The 25,608-nt window shown below is 37.8% G+C and overlaps 1 protein-coding gene and 1 long non-coding RNA gene across 2 annotated transcripts in view; one reads left to right on the top strand and one right to left on the bottom strand.

Annotated features, from left to right (window-relative positions):
- Positions 1–25,608, bottom strand: part of LOC134675852 (E3 ubiquitin-protein ligase CBL-B-B) — a 152,389-nt gene that overhangs the window by 48,116 nt on the left and 78,665 nt on the right. The gene's annotated exons all lie outside the window — the stretch shown is intronic.
- LOC134675830 (uncharacterized) lies at positions 4,562–5,901 on the top strand. Its single transcript, XR_010099809.1, has 2 exons — positions 4,562–5,155; positions 5,746–5,901. It is a non-coding gene; the product is annotated as an uncharacterized LOC134675830 (long non-coding RNA).

Below are 25,608 nucleotides of genomic sequence, written 5' to 3'. Positions count from 1 at the left end.
ACTTCTATGAAATTATGACGTATAAATAAATAACACTTGCAGTGCGTATGCTATCAAAATCCTTGCAGACTTTCCTTGGTCTAACTTGAGTATTCGTATTTTGGTTTAAATTATTCTTGTCAAGATTCAATGAATAGTGTAGTAGTAGCAGGTCTGGTTCGTACCTGGTCCAGCGTATAGTTTGACTTTGACAAAGTGCCAGACTAGTTTCATGTTCAGATTTTTTTTAAATGGTGCAAAGCAGGTTATACGCGAACTTTGTAGAAATAAAAAAACCGGGCAAGTGCGAGTCGGACTCGCCCACGAAGGGTTCCGTACCATAATGCAAAAAAAAAAAAACGAAAAAAAGAAGCAAAAAAGAAACGGTCACCCTTCCAAGTACTGACCCCGCCCGACGTTGCTTAACTTTAGTCAAAAATCACGTTTGTTGTATGGGAGCCCCATTTAAATCTTTATTGTATTCTGTTTTTAGTATTTGTTGTTATAGCGGCAACAGAAATACATCATCTGTGAAAATTTCACCTGTCTAGCTATCACGGTTCGTGAGATACAGCCTGGTGACAGACGGACGGACGGACGGACAGCGAAGTCTTAGTAATAGGGTCCCGTTTTACCCTTTGGGTACGGAACCCTAAAAAATACTCTTCGTCTTTCTTGTTATTGCATTAGCCGTGTAGCATTTTCAATTTTGGTATGGAGCTTAGTTACTTATCCATAATATCCACTCATGAATCCATCAAAATCTGGTCTATTTTAACTAGCCAACGATTTATCATGCTTCCCACCTCCCACCTAAAGAATAATATACCACTCACAAATAACACTTCAACTAATTAATGTTTTTCAAACCGCCATAAGTATACGCCTCTTCCTGGATTTGAACCCACGACTAGAATCACGCCTACATTATTTTTACTCCCAAAGTTTGCGTTCCACCCTCATTTGTATATGGGCGGAATACCAGTGACGTTGTCTGTAGATTGATAATTGATATGTGTGAAAAACGACCTTTACTATTATCCTTATAAATTTAACTGTCTAAAGAAAAAGGTCAGTCATAGACTATAACCTACGTAGTCAACAGAGGATTCCTTTAAGGGATAAATTCGCCTTTGTACAGAAAAAGTATTTTGTACAGTAAAAAGTTAATACATACATATTTATATGAAGAAAGGCTGAATTGATTGGCTTTTTTGTCTTAATTTCTTAGTTAGATCCATTCACATAACATAAGGTAACTTTAGGAACTCCGGCACGCCTAACGCCTAACGACTAGTAGTCAAACACCGAATCGGCCATGGATTACAAGCACATTGTACCATTTGTACGTTTCGAATGAGTCAGTAGCCCGAAAAGGAGAGCACGGACACAATGCATTGCTCATTGAATTGTCTAGTAGGTGTTGCAAGTGTTACTATTTTAGACAACAATGAGTAATGTTTGAGTATGTGTTCATTGGATTTCGTTTCGATATAGCTTTTCTTTTTCAAAGAGCTAAGAGTAACTTTACTTCCAGATATTGATGATAATGATGATTCCACCAAAATTTATTTTACAGTTCGTCTTGTTGGCTAAGTCATTCGCACCAAACCGCCTGTCACCGTTAGAGTGTTCGCTTTTACTGTATGGAAATTTGGAAGGTTTGAAGGAAGGAAGGACGTTGATCAGTCCGCTAATTGTGATTGCTACAACTGGCCATAAGTAATTATTCTGAACCCGTCTTTATTTGGACTAGGGTCCATAGAATAATGTGTTCTCAGCTAGCGCTTATTTCAAAATTCACCATTAATAACGACCACAAAAGATCCCATACCCCCCATATCCCCAAGGATATTAACGACTGGTAACTGGTATAAACCCTTGCCCTCATCCAACGATGTTCTTCAATCCTGACCCCGATGCTTAAATACGAATAAGATGCTTCTGTTCAGGATGTTAACGTATACCACTTTAAGATTTTACCTACAGCCGACGCAAAACTTCCTAAGAACAAAACAAATAACAACTCTGACCGACTTTGATTCACCAAAATCGTAAAGTTCCTCTGCCGATCGAAAATTTCCTAAAACAAAATAATTATAAAGCACATTCCACTAAAAGGTTTACAAATTCCACCAATTTAAGCTGATTAAATTGTCAAGCACCTGAAAAACTTTCGAAGCTTCCAAATAAGCGTTTGAAACTTTGGAAGCGAGTTTTACAAACTGTTGAAAAGTTGTTTGGACGAGTTTAAAGTTAGATAATAATATATTGTAATCAGAAGATCAAAAGATTTTGGATGTATTTTTCTTGGACAAAGAGGACAACTGCGCAGTTTTAATATAAGTGGTGTTTGAGGAAAATTGAAAAGATTATCATTATCATAACAGTTGAAAGACGGTCCACTGCTGAAAAAAGCGAGATTTGCAAAAAGATCTAAACACCACTTTTTGATAAAAGAATAAAGTGTACCATTAGTGCGCTTGCAAATTTCAACATGTGTTCGATTTTGATACCCTGAAAATTAAACAAAGTTTAAATTTTTCAAAAAATATAGTACACATCTTACAGCTACGTCTGTTGCTGAATTTATTTATAATTGCAACACTCATTCTAGCAACATACATTCTACCATATAAGGAGCACAGTAACTAACGTGTTGAACTAGAAATATCACCAGAGTAACAGCAAATTGACTGAAATAGTAACCTCGTTTATTTTATGCAAATCGTTAAAGTTGGATGGTTGCATCCACTGCATTTGCATCAGTGAAGTACAGCAGCGTCCTGTGGACTATTCTGTAATTGACCTAGTTCGTGATTTAAAGCCTAAACCTTATTTAGTTTTAATTTTTAGTATTCATAAATCATTTGATTAAGAATAATTACGTCCACAAGATAGTGTTACGGGTAAGACATTAATTCGAGTAAGTGTCCAAAAAGTAGAATAGCCAAAAGCCTTCGCGATAAATATGTGTGTGTACGTGTGTAAATCTGTAATTATATGTATGAGCGTTTGCAAATTTTAAAGTTGAAGACTCCGATCGGTCTAAAGAACGTACCATATTTAAATGTGCCAACAACCAACAACTTAAAGTCAACTCCACCAATGAGAAGCTGGCACATTCGACCTTATCTCTTATAGACCAAACAATCTTTGGACACTTTGAAATTGAAAATAAACAGTTCAGTGTGAGCAACGTACAAACTTTGAAGCAAACTTAACGTCAACTGCACCCGTTCTGTACAAGTTATTCAGTTCTGTAACTCATTTCCAACTTTTAACTCTGAACTAAAAGATAGAGCCTTTGCAAAATTTTGAATTGGAAGACTTGCTGTTCAGACGACGCGCCAAGTTTTTATGTGATAACGTCAATGAGAATTAATACACTATCTCTCTTAGATCAATCTGTGGACATATTGAAATTGAAACCAACAAAAAGTTTTAACGGAACTTAACGTCAACTACATGGTCGTGAAGGGTTGACCCAGATCTGTAACTCGATTTAACTCTAAACTAAGCCTTTGTAAAATTTGGAGTTGAAGCCATGATTTTCGGTTTGAAGTGTTTGAACAGTGCGCCAAGTTTGAAAATGAAGTTGATGTCAACCCCACCAATGAGAATGACTACATCATCACATGCATTCTCAATATATCTTATAGTGTAGTAGTGTAGTTGTGTCCAAACCAACCTTCCCATGAGCCGTGGCAAAAAGTCGGAAAAACACGAGGAAGAGACAATTTTTTTGTGGAGACTAAAGTTGAACCCACACTATTTGTTGTAAGCAATACAAAGTTTGGTACAAACTTGACTTCAACTGCACGGGTAGTGCAGAATTAGGCTTGACCCAGTTCGTAACTCATCGGGCGACACTCTCTTCAAGTACTCTTTTGGATTGACTCGAGCGTTAACTTTGAATAGTTGGGATTTTCAACGGTTTTGGTTTTGTTTTAATTAAGTTGTGACGAATTAATTATGACACTTTCATTTTGACTAAATAATGTAAAAATACTACATAGAAACATTGCCTTTGAAGATTTTTTTGCTGTTTTAACATGATTTTCTTTTTAAGTAGGTAATCAAGAAACATTGGTAAATGGTATGTCGAAACAACAATTACAATATTGTTACAGTTTTTATTATTTTATTACGGTTTTAAGGTCATGACACCCTTCCAAACACAAAATGACACCCATCTAAAGTAAGCAGAGAAATTACATTAGACACAAAAAGAATGCCCAGTTCACTATAATTATGCAGAAAATTCTAAGACTGTAGTGGAAGGAATACTAGTCGTAGTCAAAAGAAACTGTTCCTAGCACGCTTCGCTTATCCCAAGTTAAATTATCCCATTAGAGTTGAATTATCCCAGACGGCAGTAACTTCTTCAAGGAAAAACTTTTAGAATTAATCTCGCTTCCTACTTATGTGTTTTTCTTGCCAGCTTTGGATTATTGCCTCGTTATTAGAACAAAAGTGCCATAAAATTCGTATTTTATTAGTTTTTAGCGCGACATTATTTATTAAGCATCATAAAATAGTGGATTAAACGGTGACAAAGTGCCTAGTTGCCTACTAAATACTAACAGCCGTATTCATAAACAGTTAGAGCATTGATCATCAGTTGCTGATAACCGGATGTCACAAAACGTGATTCATAAACACTTTTTAGCGCTAAACAGTTGATCATCTCTTTATTAAATCCTCGGAAAGTTATGGAGCCGTGGACCCTTCTTTATCTGTTTATTATCCCTAAAATACAAGATGGCGGTCACAAAACAGCTGATTTTGACAAGACAGCATTTCACAAATTAGTGCAAACGTCGATGAGACTTGTATCGTAATTTAGTGATTTGGGTGTTCTTTTTGTTTAAAAAACGTCTAAATTTAATAAATGAGTGGTTTAATATGTGTAAATAAGGAGATAAACCATTACATACCTAGATATAGTGCGCAAATAGCGGGAAACCTAGATATTGTGCCTTTGCTAGGAGTTGTTTGCACGATTGTATGTCGCATTCATCAAGATGCAAGCAATTTATGCGATACGAACTGTTATACCATAAGACTAGACTTCTACGACTGGGGCACCGGCGTCGGATAAAGCACCTCACCAACCTATATACCTATCATAAAAGAATGAAAACTACTCCCGGAACTCCTACAGCGCAAAGAAGTGAGTATACCTACTTTTGTTTCATACTCATTACCTGCCATAAAACGCTGATTTATTATAAGATCACGGTATTCTCAAGCTCTAACTAAAAAGTATTAATTGCGCACATATTACATAGCAACCTGTAAGGGCACAGCAATACTGAAGATACTTAATTGAATAATATGGGCAGGTATATAGGTACCTTTGTTGTGGGACGTATCATATTCCAATTTGTAGGTGTATTATCACTATAAAAAACATAAACTGTGGTTGGCCTACTTTGGTTGGATTTCTAGGCACTGTTAATGCTGCCGCTGCACTGAATGCTGTGTGGTGCTATTTGCTATGAAAGAAGGGTGTACTCGGTTAATTGGTATTAATGCTAGCATACTTGAGTTCTGTGTTGAAGTCCACACTGAGCAGAGTTAATTTTTTACATTGTGATAGATAAATAAAACAAGTTCATGAGTTTTTAACTGAGATTTTTATTATAACATATCAACATATTTCATGTGTTAATTTAGGGAAATCAAACAACCCACTTAAATAAAACAATTTTATTACATTTGACAATCATTAAACTAGTTAATATTTTTTCTTTATTTCAGTACAACCAACTTCATTTGATGGCGGTGTGCAGGCCGGTTAGATGCCAGAAGAGTGTGGCCTCCGGATTGTGTAGCCAGCTCCGGACAAATAGCTGATGATGGAATACTCACAACCTGAAAAGAACACAGTTTCAATTAATATACTCATTGAATCAACCTATATCATCTTTTATTTTAAGCTTAAGTATAACATCCTAATGGATATGGCAATATGGAATAATTTCCATATTGTTGTGGTAACTATATGGAATAATGGATCTCCATCCAGGCAGAGATTCTGTTGTTGTTTGTCAATACCATAGCTATCTCACAGCAAAACTAAAGAATTACATACATGTCTGTTTTGTTCATACATACTTCTACCTAGCGTACCTACAGACACTGTTTCTTACCGGTAATTGTAGTTTGATAAAATGAAATTATACAATAATAACAAAGTTATGAATTGAAACGCTAATATACTTTTAAACAAATAATTAACCTACACAGGTGTGTTATGATTGATAAGTACCTTATGTAAAAATCATATTGATATCTTTGTTGATTTAAAATTATATAACCTACCAACAGCGACACTCCTGTGAATAATGGACATTTCTGCCTCATTATGAATTGTGCAGTTTGCCTTTTAATGCGGCTATTGGCTGAGATGTTTCACTGCAAACATTGTCATTGTCAAGTTGCATATATAAGCGCTTATCTTTAACTCTGCGCCCTAGGCGAACAAAAAAGGTTTTTAAGATAAATCACCACTTCACTGATAAATTGGTTCCATCGTGTGGTTGGTTAAGTATGTTATTCACTAATTCTAATTATAAACAGCTCCTAACTAGCTTGGTTAGCTCTGCTCTTCTAAAAAACACCGATAGTACGTCAAATTAAAAATGAAGAGGCCATAATTTTTTGGGTGTCGAGGTATGTTCATAAAAATACTACAACATTTTACGTTAAGAAATGAATAACCAAATCTTGCTCACCTGATTTATCTTCACCGATCATTTGATATGAATAGTGTCAATATCGTTTGTGTTTCGCCACCAGAACAAAATGTGTTGGAATCCGTGGTATTACGGTGGCGATGGCGCGCAGGCAGAATTCTTGACTTGAAATGTGCAACTGCCCTCTTTCCCTCATTCCACAATATATTGAAACTATAAGCAATAACCATAGATATAAACTATGGATGAGCGCATGCATACGAATTGCCTGTTGCGAGCTTCATGTCAGCAAAAAAGCGCCATCTGTTACACACTGCGTACAACTACGTGAGCTCGACTCTCGCGATAACTTTGTACGGGCGTACAAGGCTTGTTAAGTTTATTCGCGGTTTATATCAGAGGAGCGTCGAATAAGTTTATGGTTAATCAAAACGATATTTATTGTATTAAAATGGGCGAACTTATCCTTCTAAGTTTCCGTTCTTCTACGTTATTTCGTGATGTCATTATCGTCTCAGGCGGCAATGCAATATTTTAAACATTCGCGCCGTGCGGTGTGCCGCCCTGTGTAAAGGCTCCTCTTCACGTTGGGCCAACGCCAACGCCAACGAGAGACGCATTTATGCGTTAGAAGGAGCAAGTGATATTGCTATCTCATTCTACCGCATGGCTGCGTCCCTCGTTGGCGTTGGCGTTGGCCCAACGTGAAGAGGAGCCTTAAGCCGGCTCTGTCAAGGTCGACAAGTTGGCCGAGCTACTAGCTACAGCAGTACAGTTCGATAAGTACCTCCCGAGCTTTCGCGGGTAAAATGCGGCGAACAACTATTTCTGTCAGTTTCTTGTTTGCAAAACAGGTAGAGTAAAAAAGAAGGAATCTATACAGCAATACAAACTAACTAACTATTTTGGCTCAGTGATCCAAAGAGAATCTTGGCCTCCGAAACGAGAGCGTGCCACCTGTCCACAAACATGATGCAAAAATATAAGTAGGTAATGGAAAGTAATAAATACAGCGATGTGAATTAATCGGTGTTTGAAAATGCGCGCTTTGTTCCTAGCGCTCACCTGTTAAATTTTTTTGAGTTTTACCTACAGTTAATTAAAAACTTATACCTGACAAGAATTAATATACTAGGTACCTAAGTCAACGAATAAAACAATAACAAATACTTGATCTTGTTATTTTGAATGTTTTTAATAATTATGTAAAAGAAACGGGAACAAACTCTGTAAGTCAGACAATAGGTACTTTAATTTCGGTAATTATATCCGGTAGGTAATCAACTAATCATATTTAAGTAAATTTACCTATACAAATCACGCATTATGCATTTCTACTTCATAATAACTTCCAAAGAGAAATGACGTCCTTACAAGGTTAATGCATTAGCGCTATGACGTACGAGCGAACATCAGTTGCGCGTGAGAATGAAATAAAATTATCGTTTAAAATTGGTTTTAAGCAATAAATAAACCTAATTGGAAATTACTTACCGATGATATGAGGTCCCATTTTTTTTCTTATACTTCATATAATGGTTTTTGCACTCTTTTACAACGCAATAAGGCATTTTTGTGTTATGCTGCGTGACAACTTTCTACTGCGCAATTCGCCACACGACTGAGCGCCGGGGTGTGATAAATGCAAATATCACACCCATGTAGCGGCCCCCTTTTTAGTGCTCGTTAGCCGCGTCCTTACGAAGTAATATATATGTCCATGGCAATAACACATAGTTTTATCAATATTGCTTGCAAATCTTGCAATGAACTTTACTCGTAACATATCTGATTATCAGACTATGATATAGGTGGTTGCTTACCGAGTTTCGTAAAACTTCCGGCCGTGCAATATTATTTATTTGTTTTTGTGATGCAGAGGCTATTTTAATATATAATAACCCAGAAAACTGGTCAAAATTGTGCATCGTATTGTTCAGGATTTTATGATTTACCGCTAGTGCTGCTGTCAAACTTTTTTTTTTAATTAATGTTCAGCCATATTTTTGTCTATGATGTGCCAAGATGCCAACATAACGGGTCTAATCTGCTTATTAGTTAAGAAACCCCTAATAAACGTTTATAAATCATGGTTCTTATCAACGGCTTATTAAGCCTAAACAGTGGATTAGCTAATAAGCTGATCATTCCTCATTTAAGGATTTTTTATGAATACGGCTGTAAGTAATTAAAAACAAGTCGTTGTTTCATAGACATCATCGCTACAAAGATACTTGTATGTCCAATGTTGGAAAAAAGCAATGATCACCACAACGATTGGTCTTAAGATATTGAGCTATCAAGTCATCGGTAATAGATGAGCAAAAATCACACAAGGTACATAAGCTAAATGTAGGGACATTTAAGGGACTAGTTGGAAGTTCAGGTTGATAATGCCTGGTTAAAAAAGCGGCCAAGTGCGAGTCGGACTCGCCCATGAAGGGTTCCGTAACAGCAAGTAACATAATAAAATTGGGGTTTACGGTTTATGACGTATTAAAAAAAAACTACTTACCAAATCTTGTTCAAACCAATTTTCGGTGGAAGTTTGCATGGTAATGTACATCATATATTTTTGTTAGGTTTATCATTCTCTTATTTTAGAAGTTACAGGGTTATTACAGAAGTTACAGTTACGGACACACATTTTACCACTTTGGAAGTGTCTCTCGCGCAAACTATTCAGTTTAGAAGAAAATGATATTAGAAACCTCAATATCATTTTTGAAGACCTATCCATAGATACCCCACACGTATGGGTTTGATGAAAAAAAGTATATAGTATAGTACTTATACTTTCAGAAAAAAGTGGCTGTGACATACAGACGGACAGACAGACAGACAGACAGACAGACAGACATGACGAATCTATAAGGGTTCCGTTTTTTTGCCATTTGGCTACGGAACCCTAAAAACGTCCATCTTTCAAGAACAGATGAGGTTGGCTCAGTAAATACCTAGATAAGTGGCGTACTCGAAGGTAGCTTGCTCACCAGCGACCGATAAAAGGCTGAAATGATGATGAGTATGAGCCCGAAAATCTGACCAACCTTAACCACAGATTCCAATGTCAATTGGAGAAACTTATGTTATCCTTTACACTTGTCGAAGAGTAATGTTAAATCTATAGCGATAAACAGCTCATCTTGAATAATATATAATACCTGCCTGCTAAAGCAAGACAAAGCGGTTAGCATAATATTCCACGTTTTCACCTCAGCTTAAGCGTCCTACATCCTACAATGCTATTATCATCTGAGAGCATAAAGCATGAGCGTCAAAGCGTCTATGCCTTCTCGTATAAACCAATGCATAACAAAATGGAGACATAATGTGAACAGATGAAAATGGAGTTAAGCCCGTTAATAATCATAAAAGAAATGATTAAAAGTTCTGGGCTCAAAATTTGTTTTGTCCCTAGAAATGCCTTCTCGTATAAACCAATGCATAACAAAATGGAGATACAATGTGAACAGATGAAAATAGAGTTAAGCCCGTTAATTTTGTTTTGTCCCTAGAAATGTACAAGCTGGAGAAGTAAATGCAATTAGAGATTTGAACTCCTATACCTAGAACTAAAAGTAAATCCTGAAATCAAAAGCGCAAAAATACGACAGGTATACGAGTAAGTACCTAACACCAAATAAAGAAACGGGAGTGCCGAGAGTCCAAAAATATTGTTGAAACATTAATGCAAATGACATTTTGCCCATTACTAGCTACTTAAAAACTATTTTTTTGCGCACAAATTTAATTTGATTGGGTAGTAAAATTACATAAAAAGTATAATTTTTTTAGATATTCGCCATCTTTAATTTAGTCAACAGTAATATTTTTGCGGGTCCAATGCAACTTTAAACATTCACAGACTAAACCCACGTCTCACGCTTCAATAAATAACCATCGCTCGTTAGTGTTGTACACACGGCTTTAGATGGCGTGTGAGAGAACCAGGTCAAGTGAATCAATCTGCTTGCCTTGCAAAAAAGGGCATATCTTAGGAAGAAAATTGTTACTATTGAGGGCCTTCTGTGCAAAGATTATTTCGCTTAACGCCTGGTTAAATTCATCGTGTCACTGGCTACGAAGTCAGTGATTAAATTGAATGTAGATCTAAGGATTTAAATATGCAGTTAGGAAAATCAGAACGTATAAGAGATTTGCTAGAGCGAAATTCGTTCTCAACGACCACAAAACCTAGAAGTTAAGATAAACTAACGGGAATCGAACCCTTGTCAAAGAATACAGTTATTATTAAGGGGAAAGAAATAAAATCGACCATCAGTTAATCTGTCATGTGAGTTATGTGATACCTAATTTTAATGTAGAAGGGAATAAACAAGACCAAGTGCGGGTTCTTCGAAAAAATCGGTGCAGCTAGATTACATCGATACCTATTTTGGCAAGTATATCTGCCATCAAGGGGCAGATTTTAACATCCAAATTATGTAAATATGATGTTTTTAATATCATTCGCTCGTAGATTCGTATTTGTATTGGTATCAGGAAGTTGAGTTATCAGGACAATAGGAAAATAAAAATATACGTTAAGTTCAATTTTGCAAAAAAATTGTGTGATTTTCTGTAAGTCGGAAGATTTTTCAACTAAGTCCCTCCGATAATGGGCGAGATAAAATTCCGCTCTGCCCTTACCCCTCTACTAAATGTGGTCCCAATACTCCCAATCCCAATGCTCCCTGATATTGATTAATTATTCAACGGCAGTAGGGATGCAGAGTAATTCCACGACTGCATCGTAAATTTACCGTTTCGTTTGCAGAATCCTTTGGGAGTTTTCCCGAAGTGTGGTCGATTCTAACACGCACTAGAAGAAATACAATATGGGAGATATGAGATATCAGTAAAAGTGGAGGGTTTTTCTGACTGCCTGATTATTGGTATTATGGAAAATATTAGGGCATACTCTTTGTTTAACTATTTAGATTTTTCATCATTAAAAGAATTTAAAGCGAAAAGAAATTCCACGCAGATGCTCCTAACTCTACTTAGCAAATGGAATAGAGGAAATTGGAAACTACGTTTGTATGGAGAAACCGTCACGTGACTTCGTCCCCTTTCGTCTTAAATTAAGGACAAAATTATATAGAAAATCGTTAAGTAAATGATATATTCTAGTATGGACTTGGACTAGGAAGCCTCGTGCGTATTATATAGACATAAGCTTAATTAACGCTCATGAGAGGAAAATTAATTAAACTTTAGTAGTTAATAAACTAGGACAGGCGGGCAGATAGAAAACTGCGGCTTTGCTCTTTTCTCGACGACTATCCAAAGCCTAAATTATATTACGAATATTGTGGTTGGTGCCTTCTCCGTGCAACAAGTAGAAAATATGTTCTTTTTTTAAGTTTTTTTTCTTTTCGACATTTAGTGACTTTATATATCTCTATTAAGTAATTGTAATACTTTAGTTTGAATTGATATTTGCAGTTCGATGTATTTTATAATTATTGATGCGGTTTTTTTGCTTGTACCTATGTAAATTCCATGTTCACGTGTAACTGTTACTTTTAAATGTTGATGTTTGATGTTTGAAAAATAGAACGTGCAAGTATCGTACTTTTGAGGTACAATAAATTAAATAATCGATCGAAATGCCGCATTTTTTTGCGCTACGTTTCAAAAGTTTGGAAATATAAATGGCATACACTCCTGTAGTATCTTACTTTGCTGGCACAGCACAAATTGAATCTGCTCCGACACAAGAGCACATTCTTTCTATTTTCCGATAGCAATTGAGTTTCACAACACAACCAGTTGTTCCGTTCAGATTTCATGAAATATCACGACGTTTTTTGCTAGCAGAATACTAAAATATCGCTGAGATCTTGAAAATTTTACTTGTGATTTTAGTGTTTGGAAAGAAAAATCTTTATAGAAACTTACAGGTATATTGTATTAATATCTCTTTCTACGAAATTCAACCGTCCTACCTTAACGGGAAATAAAATTTCTGGACAGATTATAATGCGATGATTTTCATCCTGGTTTCATACCTGAAACAAAAACAACAAAATTAGAAAACGTATAATGAGAGGACACAAATCAAAAGTGAATGCAAATAACAAACGGTTCTGCTAAAGAGTGGTGGTAGAGTAAATCGAAATTTCAATCAGAAAGAGGGACAGGGGATTTCGTCTTCGTGGAATCCAGTGATAAGCAAATACAGGATGTGTCTGACTTTAGGGCTTTAAATCCAGGGCTCGATTCTACTCGCTAAATTGAGCTACTTTTATTATGGCACCAACCCCGAAATCCCGATTTTTTTTTTTACTTTTTTATAAATTTTGGCTGATCAGATGTCGACGTTATCTATGAAAAGGCCAAAAAAATTTCCCCGATTTTAGGGTTGGTCCCATAGTAAAAGCAGCTCAGTTTACCGAGTAAAATCAAGCCCTGGATTTAAAGCCCCATGGTCAGACACACCACGTATAAGGGTGAAAAAACATACATAATGAATAATCAAGATTAAGTGCGGGTAGTGGGCAAAACCCGCTCAGCAAGAATATGTAGATGAAAGTCCTCGACAGTCTGCTTGTGACCACGAACGTAATGTCACGTTCGAAACATCGGGCCATAAAATAAACGTAAGTTTTACGCGATTAAGTACTGGTTTACTTATAAAGTTATGAGTGAAAATCGTGTTAGTTTAAATAAATATCTAAAGAGTGGTATCTTCGAGACTTGGACATAATAAAATACTTAGAAACGTAATATTTAAGGATGTTATGTTAGATTAGAGGCAGACCATAAAAATCATTTTGTAGCGACTGGTGAGAGCATGCATCAAACCGTCATGAGTGGCGGAACTGGCGGAAGAAAGGGGAGGCTTGCTCAGCAGTTGGACAGAAAATAGGCTATTAAAAATGTTAGAATAATAAGTAATAACAGCGACACACTTAATGGACTTTATATCCGTGAAATAATGTTCGAAAGTTGCCAGTAAACAGTTGGACGATTATAGGTAGGTACATGTGAAACATCGTTGCGGATATACTTGAAGAACATAAATCAGTCCCCAGTATCCGTAACTTTCGGAACCTGATGTCAAGGTAAAAGGAACAGTTTATGTTCGGTTTATTCTAAGTAAATGTTTGTGCTAGTCCACGTAAATATTAGATGCGATTCAAGCACCGCGAGGTCATAGGTATTTTTATTTTAGTGAACCAGAATAGGAAGCACTGTTCCGGCTCCCACGTAGGGCATAGCTTGCGATATCAAATGTACTGGCGCATAATTTATAATCGGAATGTATGATCGATTGAACCGATTTTAATAAAAACATGTCTAAGAACCAGCGCTCAAAAACTTGTTTCTTACAAACCGAAATACACAAAAATACAAATATTTTCATTGAACGTAATTTAATTAGTTCTTAGAACTTGTTTTTACATAAAAAACAACTGCATTCAAATCAGTTTAGGTACCCGTTTAAGAGCTAAGGCACATAAGGTACAGCCGTGCACATAGCGGTCAAACTTATAACATCCCTCTTTTTGCGTCGGGGGTTAAAAAAGAGCAAAAATAAGAATCCACATCTGCGTAACTATTGCAAACAGTCCGATTAAAGGTATAAAACAATGATTCACAAAGTTCAAAGACTCGCTGAGTAACAATGGATAATTGGACAATGCCATTACCAAACATTGTAATTGCATTCATAAATATATACAATGTATAAGCCCAATGATAATTTAGCAATTGAAATTTGCTACGATGCGTTACGTATTATGAAACTGGTGTCTATTTGAAGACTATTAAGCTAAATACAGAATAAATATTGTTTGTAGAGACAAAACGAGTGTGTCCACCCATTTTTGCGCTCTTCATTGTGAAAGATATTATTGCAAGTTATACTGTAGACGAGTTGGTTACCGAAACGACACCGCAGGTTAGCCGAGGCAGACCAAAAAATGGCGGGATGACCTTGACGCATTTTGCACCCACTGGTGGAACCAGACCGTGATGAGTGGCGAAAGAAATGGGAGGCTTTTCCTCAGCGGTGGGACACAAAATAGGCTATTTAATAACAATTGTCGACAAATACATAATATCACAAAAGTAAAGCCGCTATATGACAAAAAAACCGGGCAAGTGCGAGTCGGACTCGCGCACGAAGGGTTCCGTACCATAATGCAAAAAAAAAACGGTCACCCATCCAAGTACTGACCACGCCCGACGTTGCTTAACTTTGGTCAAAAATCACGTTTGCTGTATGGGAGCCCCAGTTAAATCTTTATTTTATTCTGTTTTTAGTATTTGTTGTTATAGCGGCAACAGAAATACATCATCTGTGAAAATTTCAACTGTCTAGCTATCACGGTTCGTGAGATACAGCCTGGTGACAGACAGACGGACAGACGGACGGACGGACAGCGAAGTCTTAGTAATAGGGTCCCGTTTTACCCTTTGGCTACGGAACCCTAAAAACAGGACATAATTCAAGCCATCCAGCACACTGACTCATATAAAGGGGTTGAACATAATACGCCGCACATCTAAAACCCGCAAGACATACTCGTAAAAGGGGTTCAGCACACGCGAAAAATAGGGGAACGCGGTAAAACGCGCATTCGGTACAATTCACGGATGGTGCCAAGACTGCCAAGGTGACAAATTTATCGGCGGCAGTCCCCTAGGGAGGAGGGGGTAAATGAGTTCCTTCTTCCGTCGACTAATTTGTCCCAGGCGTCCTTTGTTTACGTAGCAGATTTATATTTAAGGTGGTTGCGTGCTGAATATACTTTTATGAATGTGAAATGAAAACAAATCTGTATTTTTTATATAAAAAGTGAGTTAGAATCTCACATCTTCTGGCCTTGATTTCAAAATTTTCAATGTCGTTTGGAGGGTTTGGAGGATTTGTTGGAAAACTCTACTTCGAGGCATATCACTGACATTGAGGCGAATCTGCAAGGCTTCTTTCTATAAAATGATCAGTCATTTAGAATTATTCGGTTTCCTCTTGTTACACCGTGTATATAAATGAATAATATGTAATCTATACATATTTATGAACTCGCCTGTACGAATGACGGGAGTTTATTCAGGTATATTTGTCACAAATATTTGCACTTCTAAAATCGTTTCATAATATTATTACAATACATTCCTTCTTATCCTTTAGGTACTTTTATTTTAAGTGGGAGTCAAGAAGGGTACAGTGATTCCAAAAAAATGTACAGTCACCACACGGGATTGTTATGCCATTTAAGGTTCTTGCTAAATAGTAAATTCTATAGCGTAAGCATTGAACAACCAATTTAACTAGGACCCTAAATGGCGCAAAAATTCGCGGAGCGTGGTGGTACCAATCTGGAATCCATCATAAAATATTTATAATGCTCGTCTTATCATTCCCATTTCCATTCCCAAGCGTATTTTCCGCTAACACGCTTACAATTTCAAATACAAGCTTTTACCATAAGGCAAATATGATGAAAGCAAAATTGAAGACAGGAGGAAAATCAACGAACATTCCGTATGTCGGAAACGAAAGGCTAATTGTAAATAAGACTACAGGGACCGGGGCTGTGATGGAGAAAATTGGATACAGTGATTGGGGAGGATTGGAAAGAGTATTGGGTTTTTTACCCAATACTCTTTGTATTGGGTTTTTTACCTGAAGATCGGCTTGGGAGTTTAAATTATCCTATATGATGATGGTATCTTTTTACCCCTCATCAGGGACATAGGGCTCTCAAAAGTGATTTCCATTATTCGTGGTCGAGCGCGGCCTCCTCCAGTTCCGCTCAGCCGAGGCCAATTGGTGCAGCCTCCTTTTCCACTGTGCGTCTCCAATTATCCTATATACTATATGTAACAGTTCTATCTTTTTACCCCATTATTCATAAACGTTTCCTAAAGTTGACAAGCCGATAATAATCGTTTGTGCCTTTCCGACGTATTGGTATGATGGAAATGGACAAACGATTATTATCGGCTTGTTAACTTTAGTAAACGTTTATGAATAAGGGGGTTAGTGTTTATCCCGGTTGCATCATCACTCATCAGTTGCTGCTGTTTCGGAGTCCAAGCCAGTGAACATATTAATCAATCGATTCGCGTCTGCTCCGAGTCTGTCATGCTTTAGGTAACGATATCAAGAAATGCAGTACTTACGGTAGATGTCGCTAGGGTCGGCTAGACCCACATGTGGAAAGATTAAGGTGGCTCAGATGGCGCTGGAGTATCGATCCAGAGGCCGTGAAGTTCAAGGCTCACCCACGACAGTAATTTATCCACTTTTAAATTTATTCTAAGATCAAGAATTAAAACATGACACATGACACACATTGACACGCAGAGACATGACAGTGAGAACTCTGCACGTATCTAGTATGTGCGTCCGGGTTACCCAGTGTCCGCTTTCTGACTTTTTCTTTTTCTCCTTCCCTTGGCACGGTCTTCGGCATCTATTTTAGAGCATTGAGACAGGGGAGGGATGACTGCTCGCAACGTTCAGCCAGCATCTTCAGGATTTTCTCCTGTTACCGGGCCTAGGAAGAAGCGGCGTAGCCAGATACTTTTAAGTGGTCGGTTTTCACAGTGACGGTACAAGTGTTTCATCTTAGTTCTTGGGCAAAAATGATCTCATATGACTATCCAGCTGTTCTCCCGTCAATGTCACATTTCTAACCTAATTCTCATGAAATTTTATGAGCAGGTTTAATACCTTTTTAGTTTTCTATTTCAAAACAGCGAAGCCATTCATTTATATCCAAAGATATATTCCCAGATTTAGGTTTCAAATAAACTACCTCTTTATTCAGTGCCTGCAATCAATAAATATGCTAGGCAGTTTATTTCCAGACTACTCTCGTGTCGGAGGAACGAGCTAAATTATTCATAATACGGAGGAATTGGCGTAAAGGAAAGATGTGAGTCGGATTATATTTGCAGTAACCCGTAAAAAAGCGGTCAAGTGCGAGTCGGACTCGCCCATGAAGGGTTACGTAGCAGCAAGTAACATAATAAAATTGCGGTTTACGATTTATGACATATAAAAAAAAAACTACTTACTAGATCTCGTTCAAACCAATTTTCGGTGGAAGTTTGCATGGTAATGTACCTACATCATATATTTTTTTAGTTTTATCATTTTAGAAGTTACAGGGGGGGACACACATTTTACCACTTTGGAAGTGTCTCTCGCGCAGCCTATTCAGTTTAGAAGAAAATGATATTAGAAACCTCAATATCATTTTTAAAGACCTATCCATCTTCGATCATAAATACTTATTATTGGTATTTATGATCGAAGCTATCCATAGATACCCCACACGTATGGGTTTGATGAAAAAAAAAATTGAGTCTCTGTCGTACCTACCTGATGTTAGGGTCTGTGCGGAAAGAGAAGAGTCGTAGAATGTATGGGCTCCCCTACATTTCACGACTCTTCTCTTTCCGCACAGACTCTACGTTGTGGACGTAAAATGAACACCGAACAGAAAACCTCCTTTTTAAAAAATTGGAGTCAGCGAACTCTGGAGATGAAGAACCAATCGTAATCACCAGTTATAGGGATCTCAAATAGCCGCGAGTACGATTTTCAATGGTCTAAGAACTATCGGGTGTTCATTTTATGGGTACCTCGAAGAGTCACACTGAATTTGTACCTCTAAAGAGCCGCATGCCCTCGATCCGGGGTTACCGACCCTTTTATATCCCTAGATCACAAAAAGGCATTAAGACGAAACAGGAGCTGAGTTTTAAATATTTTAGATAAATATACCCGTCTCGCTAACGGAAGCGGCACCTAAAAGTAGTGCGATAAGGACAAGGCGAAAAATCCTGCGTAAAAATCTCAAAAATCAAGGTTTCGTACTCCTCTGTTTCCTCCTCCAAAACTTAAGCAATCGTAACCAAATTTAGAAATCTAAATGATTATGAAATTATCTGTGTCGGACCGTTTTGCTTTTTTGGCTAATTGATATCAGTTTTGAATGCCACGCCTCTTATTGCGGCATAGTCAATTAGGCCATTTTGGCCATTTTTGAAAGGCTCTAGCGCCTTAAAAAACAAAAATATCAAAAAAAGCAAAACGGTCCGACACAGATATTGACAATATTAATCTGTGTTGAAAAAATCATTGCTCTAGCTTCAAAAACCACGGAGGAAAACGAGGAGTACGTTTGTATGGAGAAATGACCACTCCTGTTGGCTCTTAAAGTAATGGATTTTCATAATTAACTGTACCGTTGTAAATGTTTTCAGGAAAAGCGATCAACTTTCGAGTTTCTTGCGGCGTTATTGACGCGCCGCCATTGTGGCAGCCGTCGAACTTTCCAACTTCGAAATCGAGCTTTGCGTAAATATTTAAATTTTCGTTTCGGAATTTAGCTAATATTTTGTAGGTTTGTAGGGTAATGGGAGCTTATGGAGCACAGCCGCGGGTGAGGTGTCCAAAAAACCGGACAAGTGCGAGTCGGACTCGCCCACCGAGGGTTCCGTACTTTTTAGTATTTGTTGTTATAGCGGCAACAGAAATACATCATCAGTGAAAATTTCAACTGTCTAGCTATCACGGTTCGTGAGATACAGCCTGGTGACAGACGGACGGACGGACGGACGGACGGACAGCGGAGTCTTAGTAATAGGGTCCCGTTTTACCCTTTGGGTACGGCACCCTAAAAGCGGTACAGTATTTATTAGGGTTCCGTACCCGAAGGGTAAAAACGGGACCCTATTACTAAGACTCCTCTGTCCATTTGTCACCAGGATATATCATGAACCGTGATAGCTAGACAGTTGAAATTTTCACAGATGATGTATTTCTGTTGCCGCTATAACAACAAATACTAAAAACAGAATAAAATAAAGTATTTATGTGGGCCATACAACAAACGTGATTTTTTTTGCCGTTTTTTGCGTAATGGTACGGAACCCTTCGTGCGCGACTCCGACTCGTACTTGGCCGGTTTTTTCCCGTTTTTGCATGACCCAGTTGCATCCGTGTCAGACAAGCAATATAGCAATGTCAACCGGACTTAATTAAAACGCCATCGAAAGTGTCAAGTGGTTTACTGTAAAATTTATTATACTGGGTTTTCAGAATCCCTTATACAGGGTGGCTAAAAAATTAACGTATTCCTGTTGCCAGAGAGGTTTTGGGATTATACTGAGCAACTTGATTATACTGAGAAATAGTTTGGCTGCTTCATACATTTTGGCTGGTCCATTTTCTATGGGAGGGTAATTTTTTTTTCGCGATTTCAGGGTTAAGTTGAGCCCATACGGTCCGATTCTAACTTTAAGATACGTCAATTAATAGATCTAGAAACGATATGGATTAGATATGTCAGTGTCAAATGTGACGTTTCTTAAAACAAATACGTCACTTTTGACACTGAAATATCTAATCCATATCGTTTCTAGATCATTAATTGACGTATCTTAAAGTTCGAATCCGGCAGATTGTAAAAGTTGCTCAGTATAATCCCAACTTATTTTTTGGCCAACGTGTATAGGGAACTCTCAATACTCGAGAAGTTCTCAAGCATTTCGACGGCAAATTAATGACTATAGATCTCGTATCTTTCGCCCATTGAATCCTTTCACAAATCGAAATTGAAAGGCTTCACGAATGAAAGGAAATTTATGTATATGTCTTCACGTGTGTATTAAGCCCGATTTAGACGATGCGAGAACTCACATGCGAGTTTCATACCATTGCGGGTTTTGATTGGTCGGTTGAATTGGACGTAATCCACAGTCCGCGATGTAACTAAAATCGCATCCGAGTTCGCACGCCGCCTAAATCAGCCCTTAGTGATGGGTAAACTTCGAGTCTTAATGAGACTGAATGTAAAGAACGGGAAGAGAATGACTCGAAAAGACAGTCTTTTGAGACTCGTTAGTCGAAACCTACTAAATAGGTAAAGCGGTAACATCGCAATTGAAATATAGCTGGTCAGCTGGTTTGTCAGTAGAAAAAGGCGCGAAATTCATATTTTCTATGGGACGATATTGACGATAACTCTTTGCGCCTTCATTTTTTTGATTTGCCGCTGTTTTCTACTGACGGAAATAGATGGAGTATATTTTGTGATCTAGCCAGATTATTTATAAATCATGTGATAACAAGTCGTCTTCAAACATGGTAGTATTTATAATTCTTCTAAAAAGGTCCAAGAGTCTCTATAGAAAACCAACGTTTTAAGTTTAAGCAAGTGTAAAAAGGTTTCAATTGTTTACATAGTCTAAATCTAATTCGAGTATTTTCACTAAAAACACTGGTGCCAACACTACATGTGTACAATTAATTGATTGAACATGAAATATGCAACATATCTAAAGAATAAGGTCCAAAATCGTTCACATTCATGATAATCTGACAGGGATGTGACTTTTCGTGAGAATCACGACTTGTGAGTTGAGAGGTGGAAGTTTGTTACTGTTTAAAATGAGTTTCGAAATTATTGTCGCTGTCGCTAGGATACTTTGGCAAGTTGATACTTTGACGGGAGCAAAGTCTCCCGAGTCTAAGGTAGAAAGGCATTAAGTGCTGTGGTGTGGGTGTGGTGTGGTGTGGTGTGGTGGTGCTGTGGTGTCGCCTCGCCTAGTCTGTGGCCATGAGTAAGCCCATTCATAATAAATAAAAAAAAAAGTGAAACTAAATACAGGGTAATTTTTGGACCGTTAGCCATATTGTGCGAGGTGATTAGGTAGGTCATACTGAACAACTTTTTCTATGGGACCAACCACGAAATCCCAAAAAAAAATTGGCCTTCCCAAAGAAAACGTCGACAGCCACCCGACCAAAATGTATGAAACGGCCAAAAAATTTTTTGTGATTTCGGAGTTGGTCCCATAGAAAAAGTTGTTCAGTATGGCCTTCCTAATCACCTCGCACAATATGGCTAACGTTCAAAAATGCCCCAAGAGTTCCTACGTTATATATAAATTAAATATTTGATTTATAAATACAGGGCTGTATTTATAAATCAAATATTTAATTTATATATAACGTAGGAACTCTTCACACACGCGCGGCGTTTAGCCTCACACATAATTATTATAATCAAAGTACTGTTGTACCCACAATATGAGTTCATAATTACTTTTCCACATAAAACAAAAGGAAAGGCTCAGCCCGAATATTATTATAATAACAAGGAAAATCCAATCTTTATTTAAATTACTGCTCATACCGGTATAAAATAATTTCGTTTAATTTTGTGAAGCACAATAACTTCTATATTTAATACTTCTCATTTCATGTGTCGGTTATTGTTTATGTGCGAAGTAAGTAGTGTTAAACATGCACTGTAAACAATAATGTGACCACAGATTTTTGCTATGAATGTGACGATGTAAAACGACATCTATATACTATTTGACAGCTGTCAACTGTCAGGATAACAAAAAGAATTCCCACTAGATCTATTTATCATTTCAACTGGATCTATTACTAAAAAAAACTTCTCATTAGATCCATCGGTCAGAAGTTGGATCTAACGAATAAAAAAATTCTCACTAGATCCATCTACTGGTTGGATCTATAGAGAATGATTGCTATAATGGCGCTAGGGCGGCGCCACGGTTGAGCACAGAACGAATACTTGATATTGTTGGGTACAGGTTGGGGACATACGAGTATTTTAACCTTTTCGACGCCGTGTCAAGCATAAAAGCTGTCACACGGACGCCACGTCACCGATGTGTCAAAACTGAAATTGAACTTCATGCATATGGACTGTATGCAGTATGCAAGTCTATGTTCCTCTATGGTCAGTGACGGATTAATACGTCTTCGGCGTTGGACCTACGGTAAGGATATATCCATAATTGGCGTCAAAACGGTTAAACACGACATAACTGAAATATACTATTACAATTATTATATTTTTTTACATAAAAAACTTAAAACCATCTTCCCCTTCAGAAACGCTTTCAGAAAGTCAAATAGAATCACATTTAAAGTGAATTTCTTCTAATAATAAAAAATACTGGTTTTATCGAACCCACTTGCAAAAGAGAAAATCACTATCCTACATAAATGAATAAAATTGTCTCTTGGGACGTCATGTTCGGGATTTTTCCGTAGTACATGCAGTCAGCAGCAGAAGTTGCTAAGCGGGCCAGGTGTTCAAAATAATCTTGACGCGACATTATTGTTAAGAGAATAAGAGCGTGTCACCGTAATTTTGAACACCTCGCCCGCTTAGCATCTTCAGCTGCTTGTATAAGTATTTTCCTTAACTTAAAATGCATTCAAACAAAATTTCCAAGAAATGTGCATAGGAATACCTTCAGAAACGGGGTAAAAACATTTCGTATGTTCAGTTAGTGTTATAGATGTAGCGGATGATTATTTTCCATGGTTTTTCACGGAAACGTTCGTATTTGTCATGCTACTTCCGTCAACATACTACTTCCGGCTGACTGAAATAGCAAGACACTTTCGTACGTTTCCGTGAAAAAACGATGGAAAATAATTATAAGCACTACATCTGTAACTAAATATATATCGACGGACTATTATCAGAATTTTGATTATTCAGTTGCCGAAAAACTTGTGCCATCATATGCTTCTTCTTGTTCTTCTTGTAGGGGCTATACGTAATAAGGCTCCACCTATGCCTATGTATCACTGAGACCATCCCTGATCTATTGTGATCGCCACCCACTTCAACTCTCGATCCAAAACTGCAACTTCAAACAGCTGCAGGATCTTTCTGATCTAGATAGACTTTAACTCCTCCTCATATGCTTACGAGTATCTCTCGTTCATCTCTCTCTCCCTCCTCAGCATTATTATTCCCATATGATAGTGGGGTCTGCTTTTCTGGTCTTTTCTCTCCACTTCGCGCGATCGGACGTGTCGTCTACTGAAACGTTGCAGGCCCTCATGTTTTCTTGCTATGGTGTCTGCCCATCTCATCTTCGGTCTTCCTCTTCCTATGGACCCGACAATGTTCAGATCCATAGCAACATTCCCGATGTAATCAGGTCTTCTTTTTACGTGCCCAAACCATCTCAGTCGGCTCTCTTGTAGCTTATCGGCGATATCACGTACTCCGAGGCTACCGCGAACGTACTCGTTGCGTATCTTATCGAGCCTCGTTACTCCGCACATCCACCGAAGCATCTTCATTTCGGCGTATCGCTCGTTCATCCTGCATAATATTCAACATACATACTACACTTGTTCAACTTGTTGATATTGCAGTTTTTGTGCATTAATACCAGTTGGCGGAGAGCCAGAGTGGAATAAAAAGTATTACAACTATAAAATTATACTGCCCATGTAGGACAACCATAAGCGTCTCTTTCTAGAGTTAGACCAAGATAAGTCCGCTGCGGTTTTGATAGCCCACGCAGTGCAAGTGTTATTTATACGTCATAATTTCATAGAAGTTTGACGTTTAAAATAACACTTGCACTGCGTGTGCTATCAAAATCGCTGCAGACCCGTCTTGGCTTAACACTAACAACTATTTGTTTACATTATGTGTGATGGTTGAAAGTAAAAAAGCATAAATACTAATTAAGGGGTTTACAAAAAGGAAAAGCATCATAAATCGATTGAGTCACTCACTCAAAATACAGTGAGTGAAATAGCCTATTATGGCGTAACAAGTGTTGGCGAGCTAAATACATAAAAAACCGGGCAAGTGCGAGTCGGACTCGCGCACGAAGGGTTCCGTATCATAATGCAAAAAAAAAACAAAAAAAAGCAAAAAGAAAACGGTCACCCATCCAAGTACTGACCCCTCCCGACGTTGCTTAACTTTGGTCAAAAATCACGTTTGTTGTATGGGAGCCCCACTTAAATCTTTATTTTATTCTGTTTTTAGTATTTGTTGTTATAGCGGCAACAGAAATACATCATCTGTGAAAATTTCAACTGTCTAGCTATCACGGTTCGTGAGATACAGCCTGGTGACAGACGGACGGACGGACGGACAGCGAAGTCTTAGTAATAGGGTCCCGTTTTACCCTTTGGGTACGGAACCCTAAAAATTACAACCACGGTGACATTACGACAACGCGTATCCTACGCGTATCCTACGCTCAATGACTAAGACGAGTAAAACGTGACAAAGCAGAGTGGTTTAACCTCTAGCCGCCCATACGTCAAACCTTGCCAAACAAAATGAAATTTTATTTTGTTAACACAAAGTTCAAATTAGAATGGAACAGGAGACCTTTTTATAGGTCTCTGGGCGGCTAGAGGTTAAAATCTTTACGATCAACACTTCGGCCCACGCTAGAAAACGGCACATCACGTATTTGTAAGATTTTTACTGGGTACTTCAAGTTTGTAATTCAGTTTTTTGGACAAATCTTAAGTAGAACTACGCAATATTGACTAGAGATGCACCGGATATCCGGTTACTATCCGGTATCCGGCCTATCCGGCCATTATTTTACTATCCGGCCGGATACCGGATAGTGACCTTCTATCCGGCCGGATACCGGATAGTAACATTGCTTGATTTCGGAGTAAACAAATTGGATTTAAGTAGGAGCCACGGTCATAATCGTACTTGTTTATTATTTTAAAACAATTTAATCATTCCACTGACTTGCACGCGCACTCATTTTGAACCTAGAAATGAGTCCGCGCGAACGTTTACTAGGAAACAGGTCAAACCTGTAGAATGCGCACCTGAAAAACCGAAATGTATATATAGTTCCGCCGGCCGAATATCCGGCGGCCGGATACCGGATATTCGGATATCCGGTAACCGGTATCCGGCCAAACAACTATCCGTTGCATCTCTAATATTGACTGATGATCCCCTTAAGGTGACAGTCCATTTCCAACGACAGCTGCATTACTGTTAATTTTAATGGAAATTGACAATAACAGCGACGCGTCCAGTGCTAGTAGTGCAGCTGCGGTTAGAAATGGAATGTTACCTTTAAAATGGCCAGTACGGATATGATGGTCGTT

The sequence above is a fragment of the Cydia fagiglandana genome, chromosome 23 (genome assembly GCF_963556715.1).
Source record: "Cydia fagiglandana chromosome 23, ilCydFagi1.1, whole genome shotgun sequence".
Classification (NCBI taxonomy): Eukaryota; Metazoa; Arthropoda; class Insecta; order Lepidoptera; family Tortricidae; genus Cydia; species Cydia fagiglandana.
Note: the sequence above shows the minus strand (reverse complement) of the source record. Positions and strands in the feature narration are given on the sequence as shown.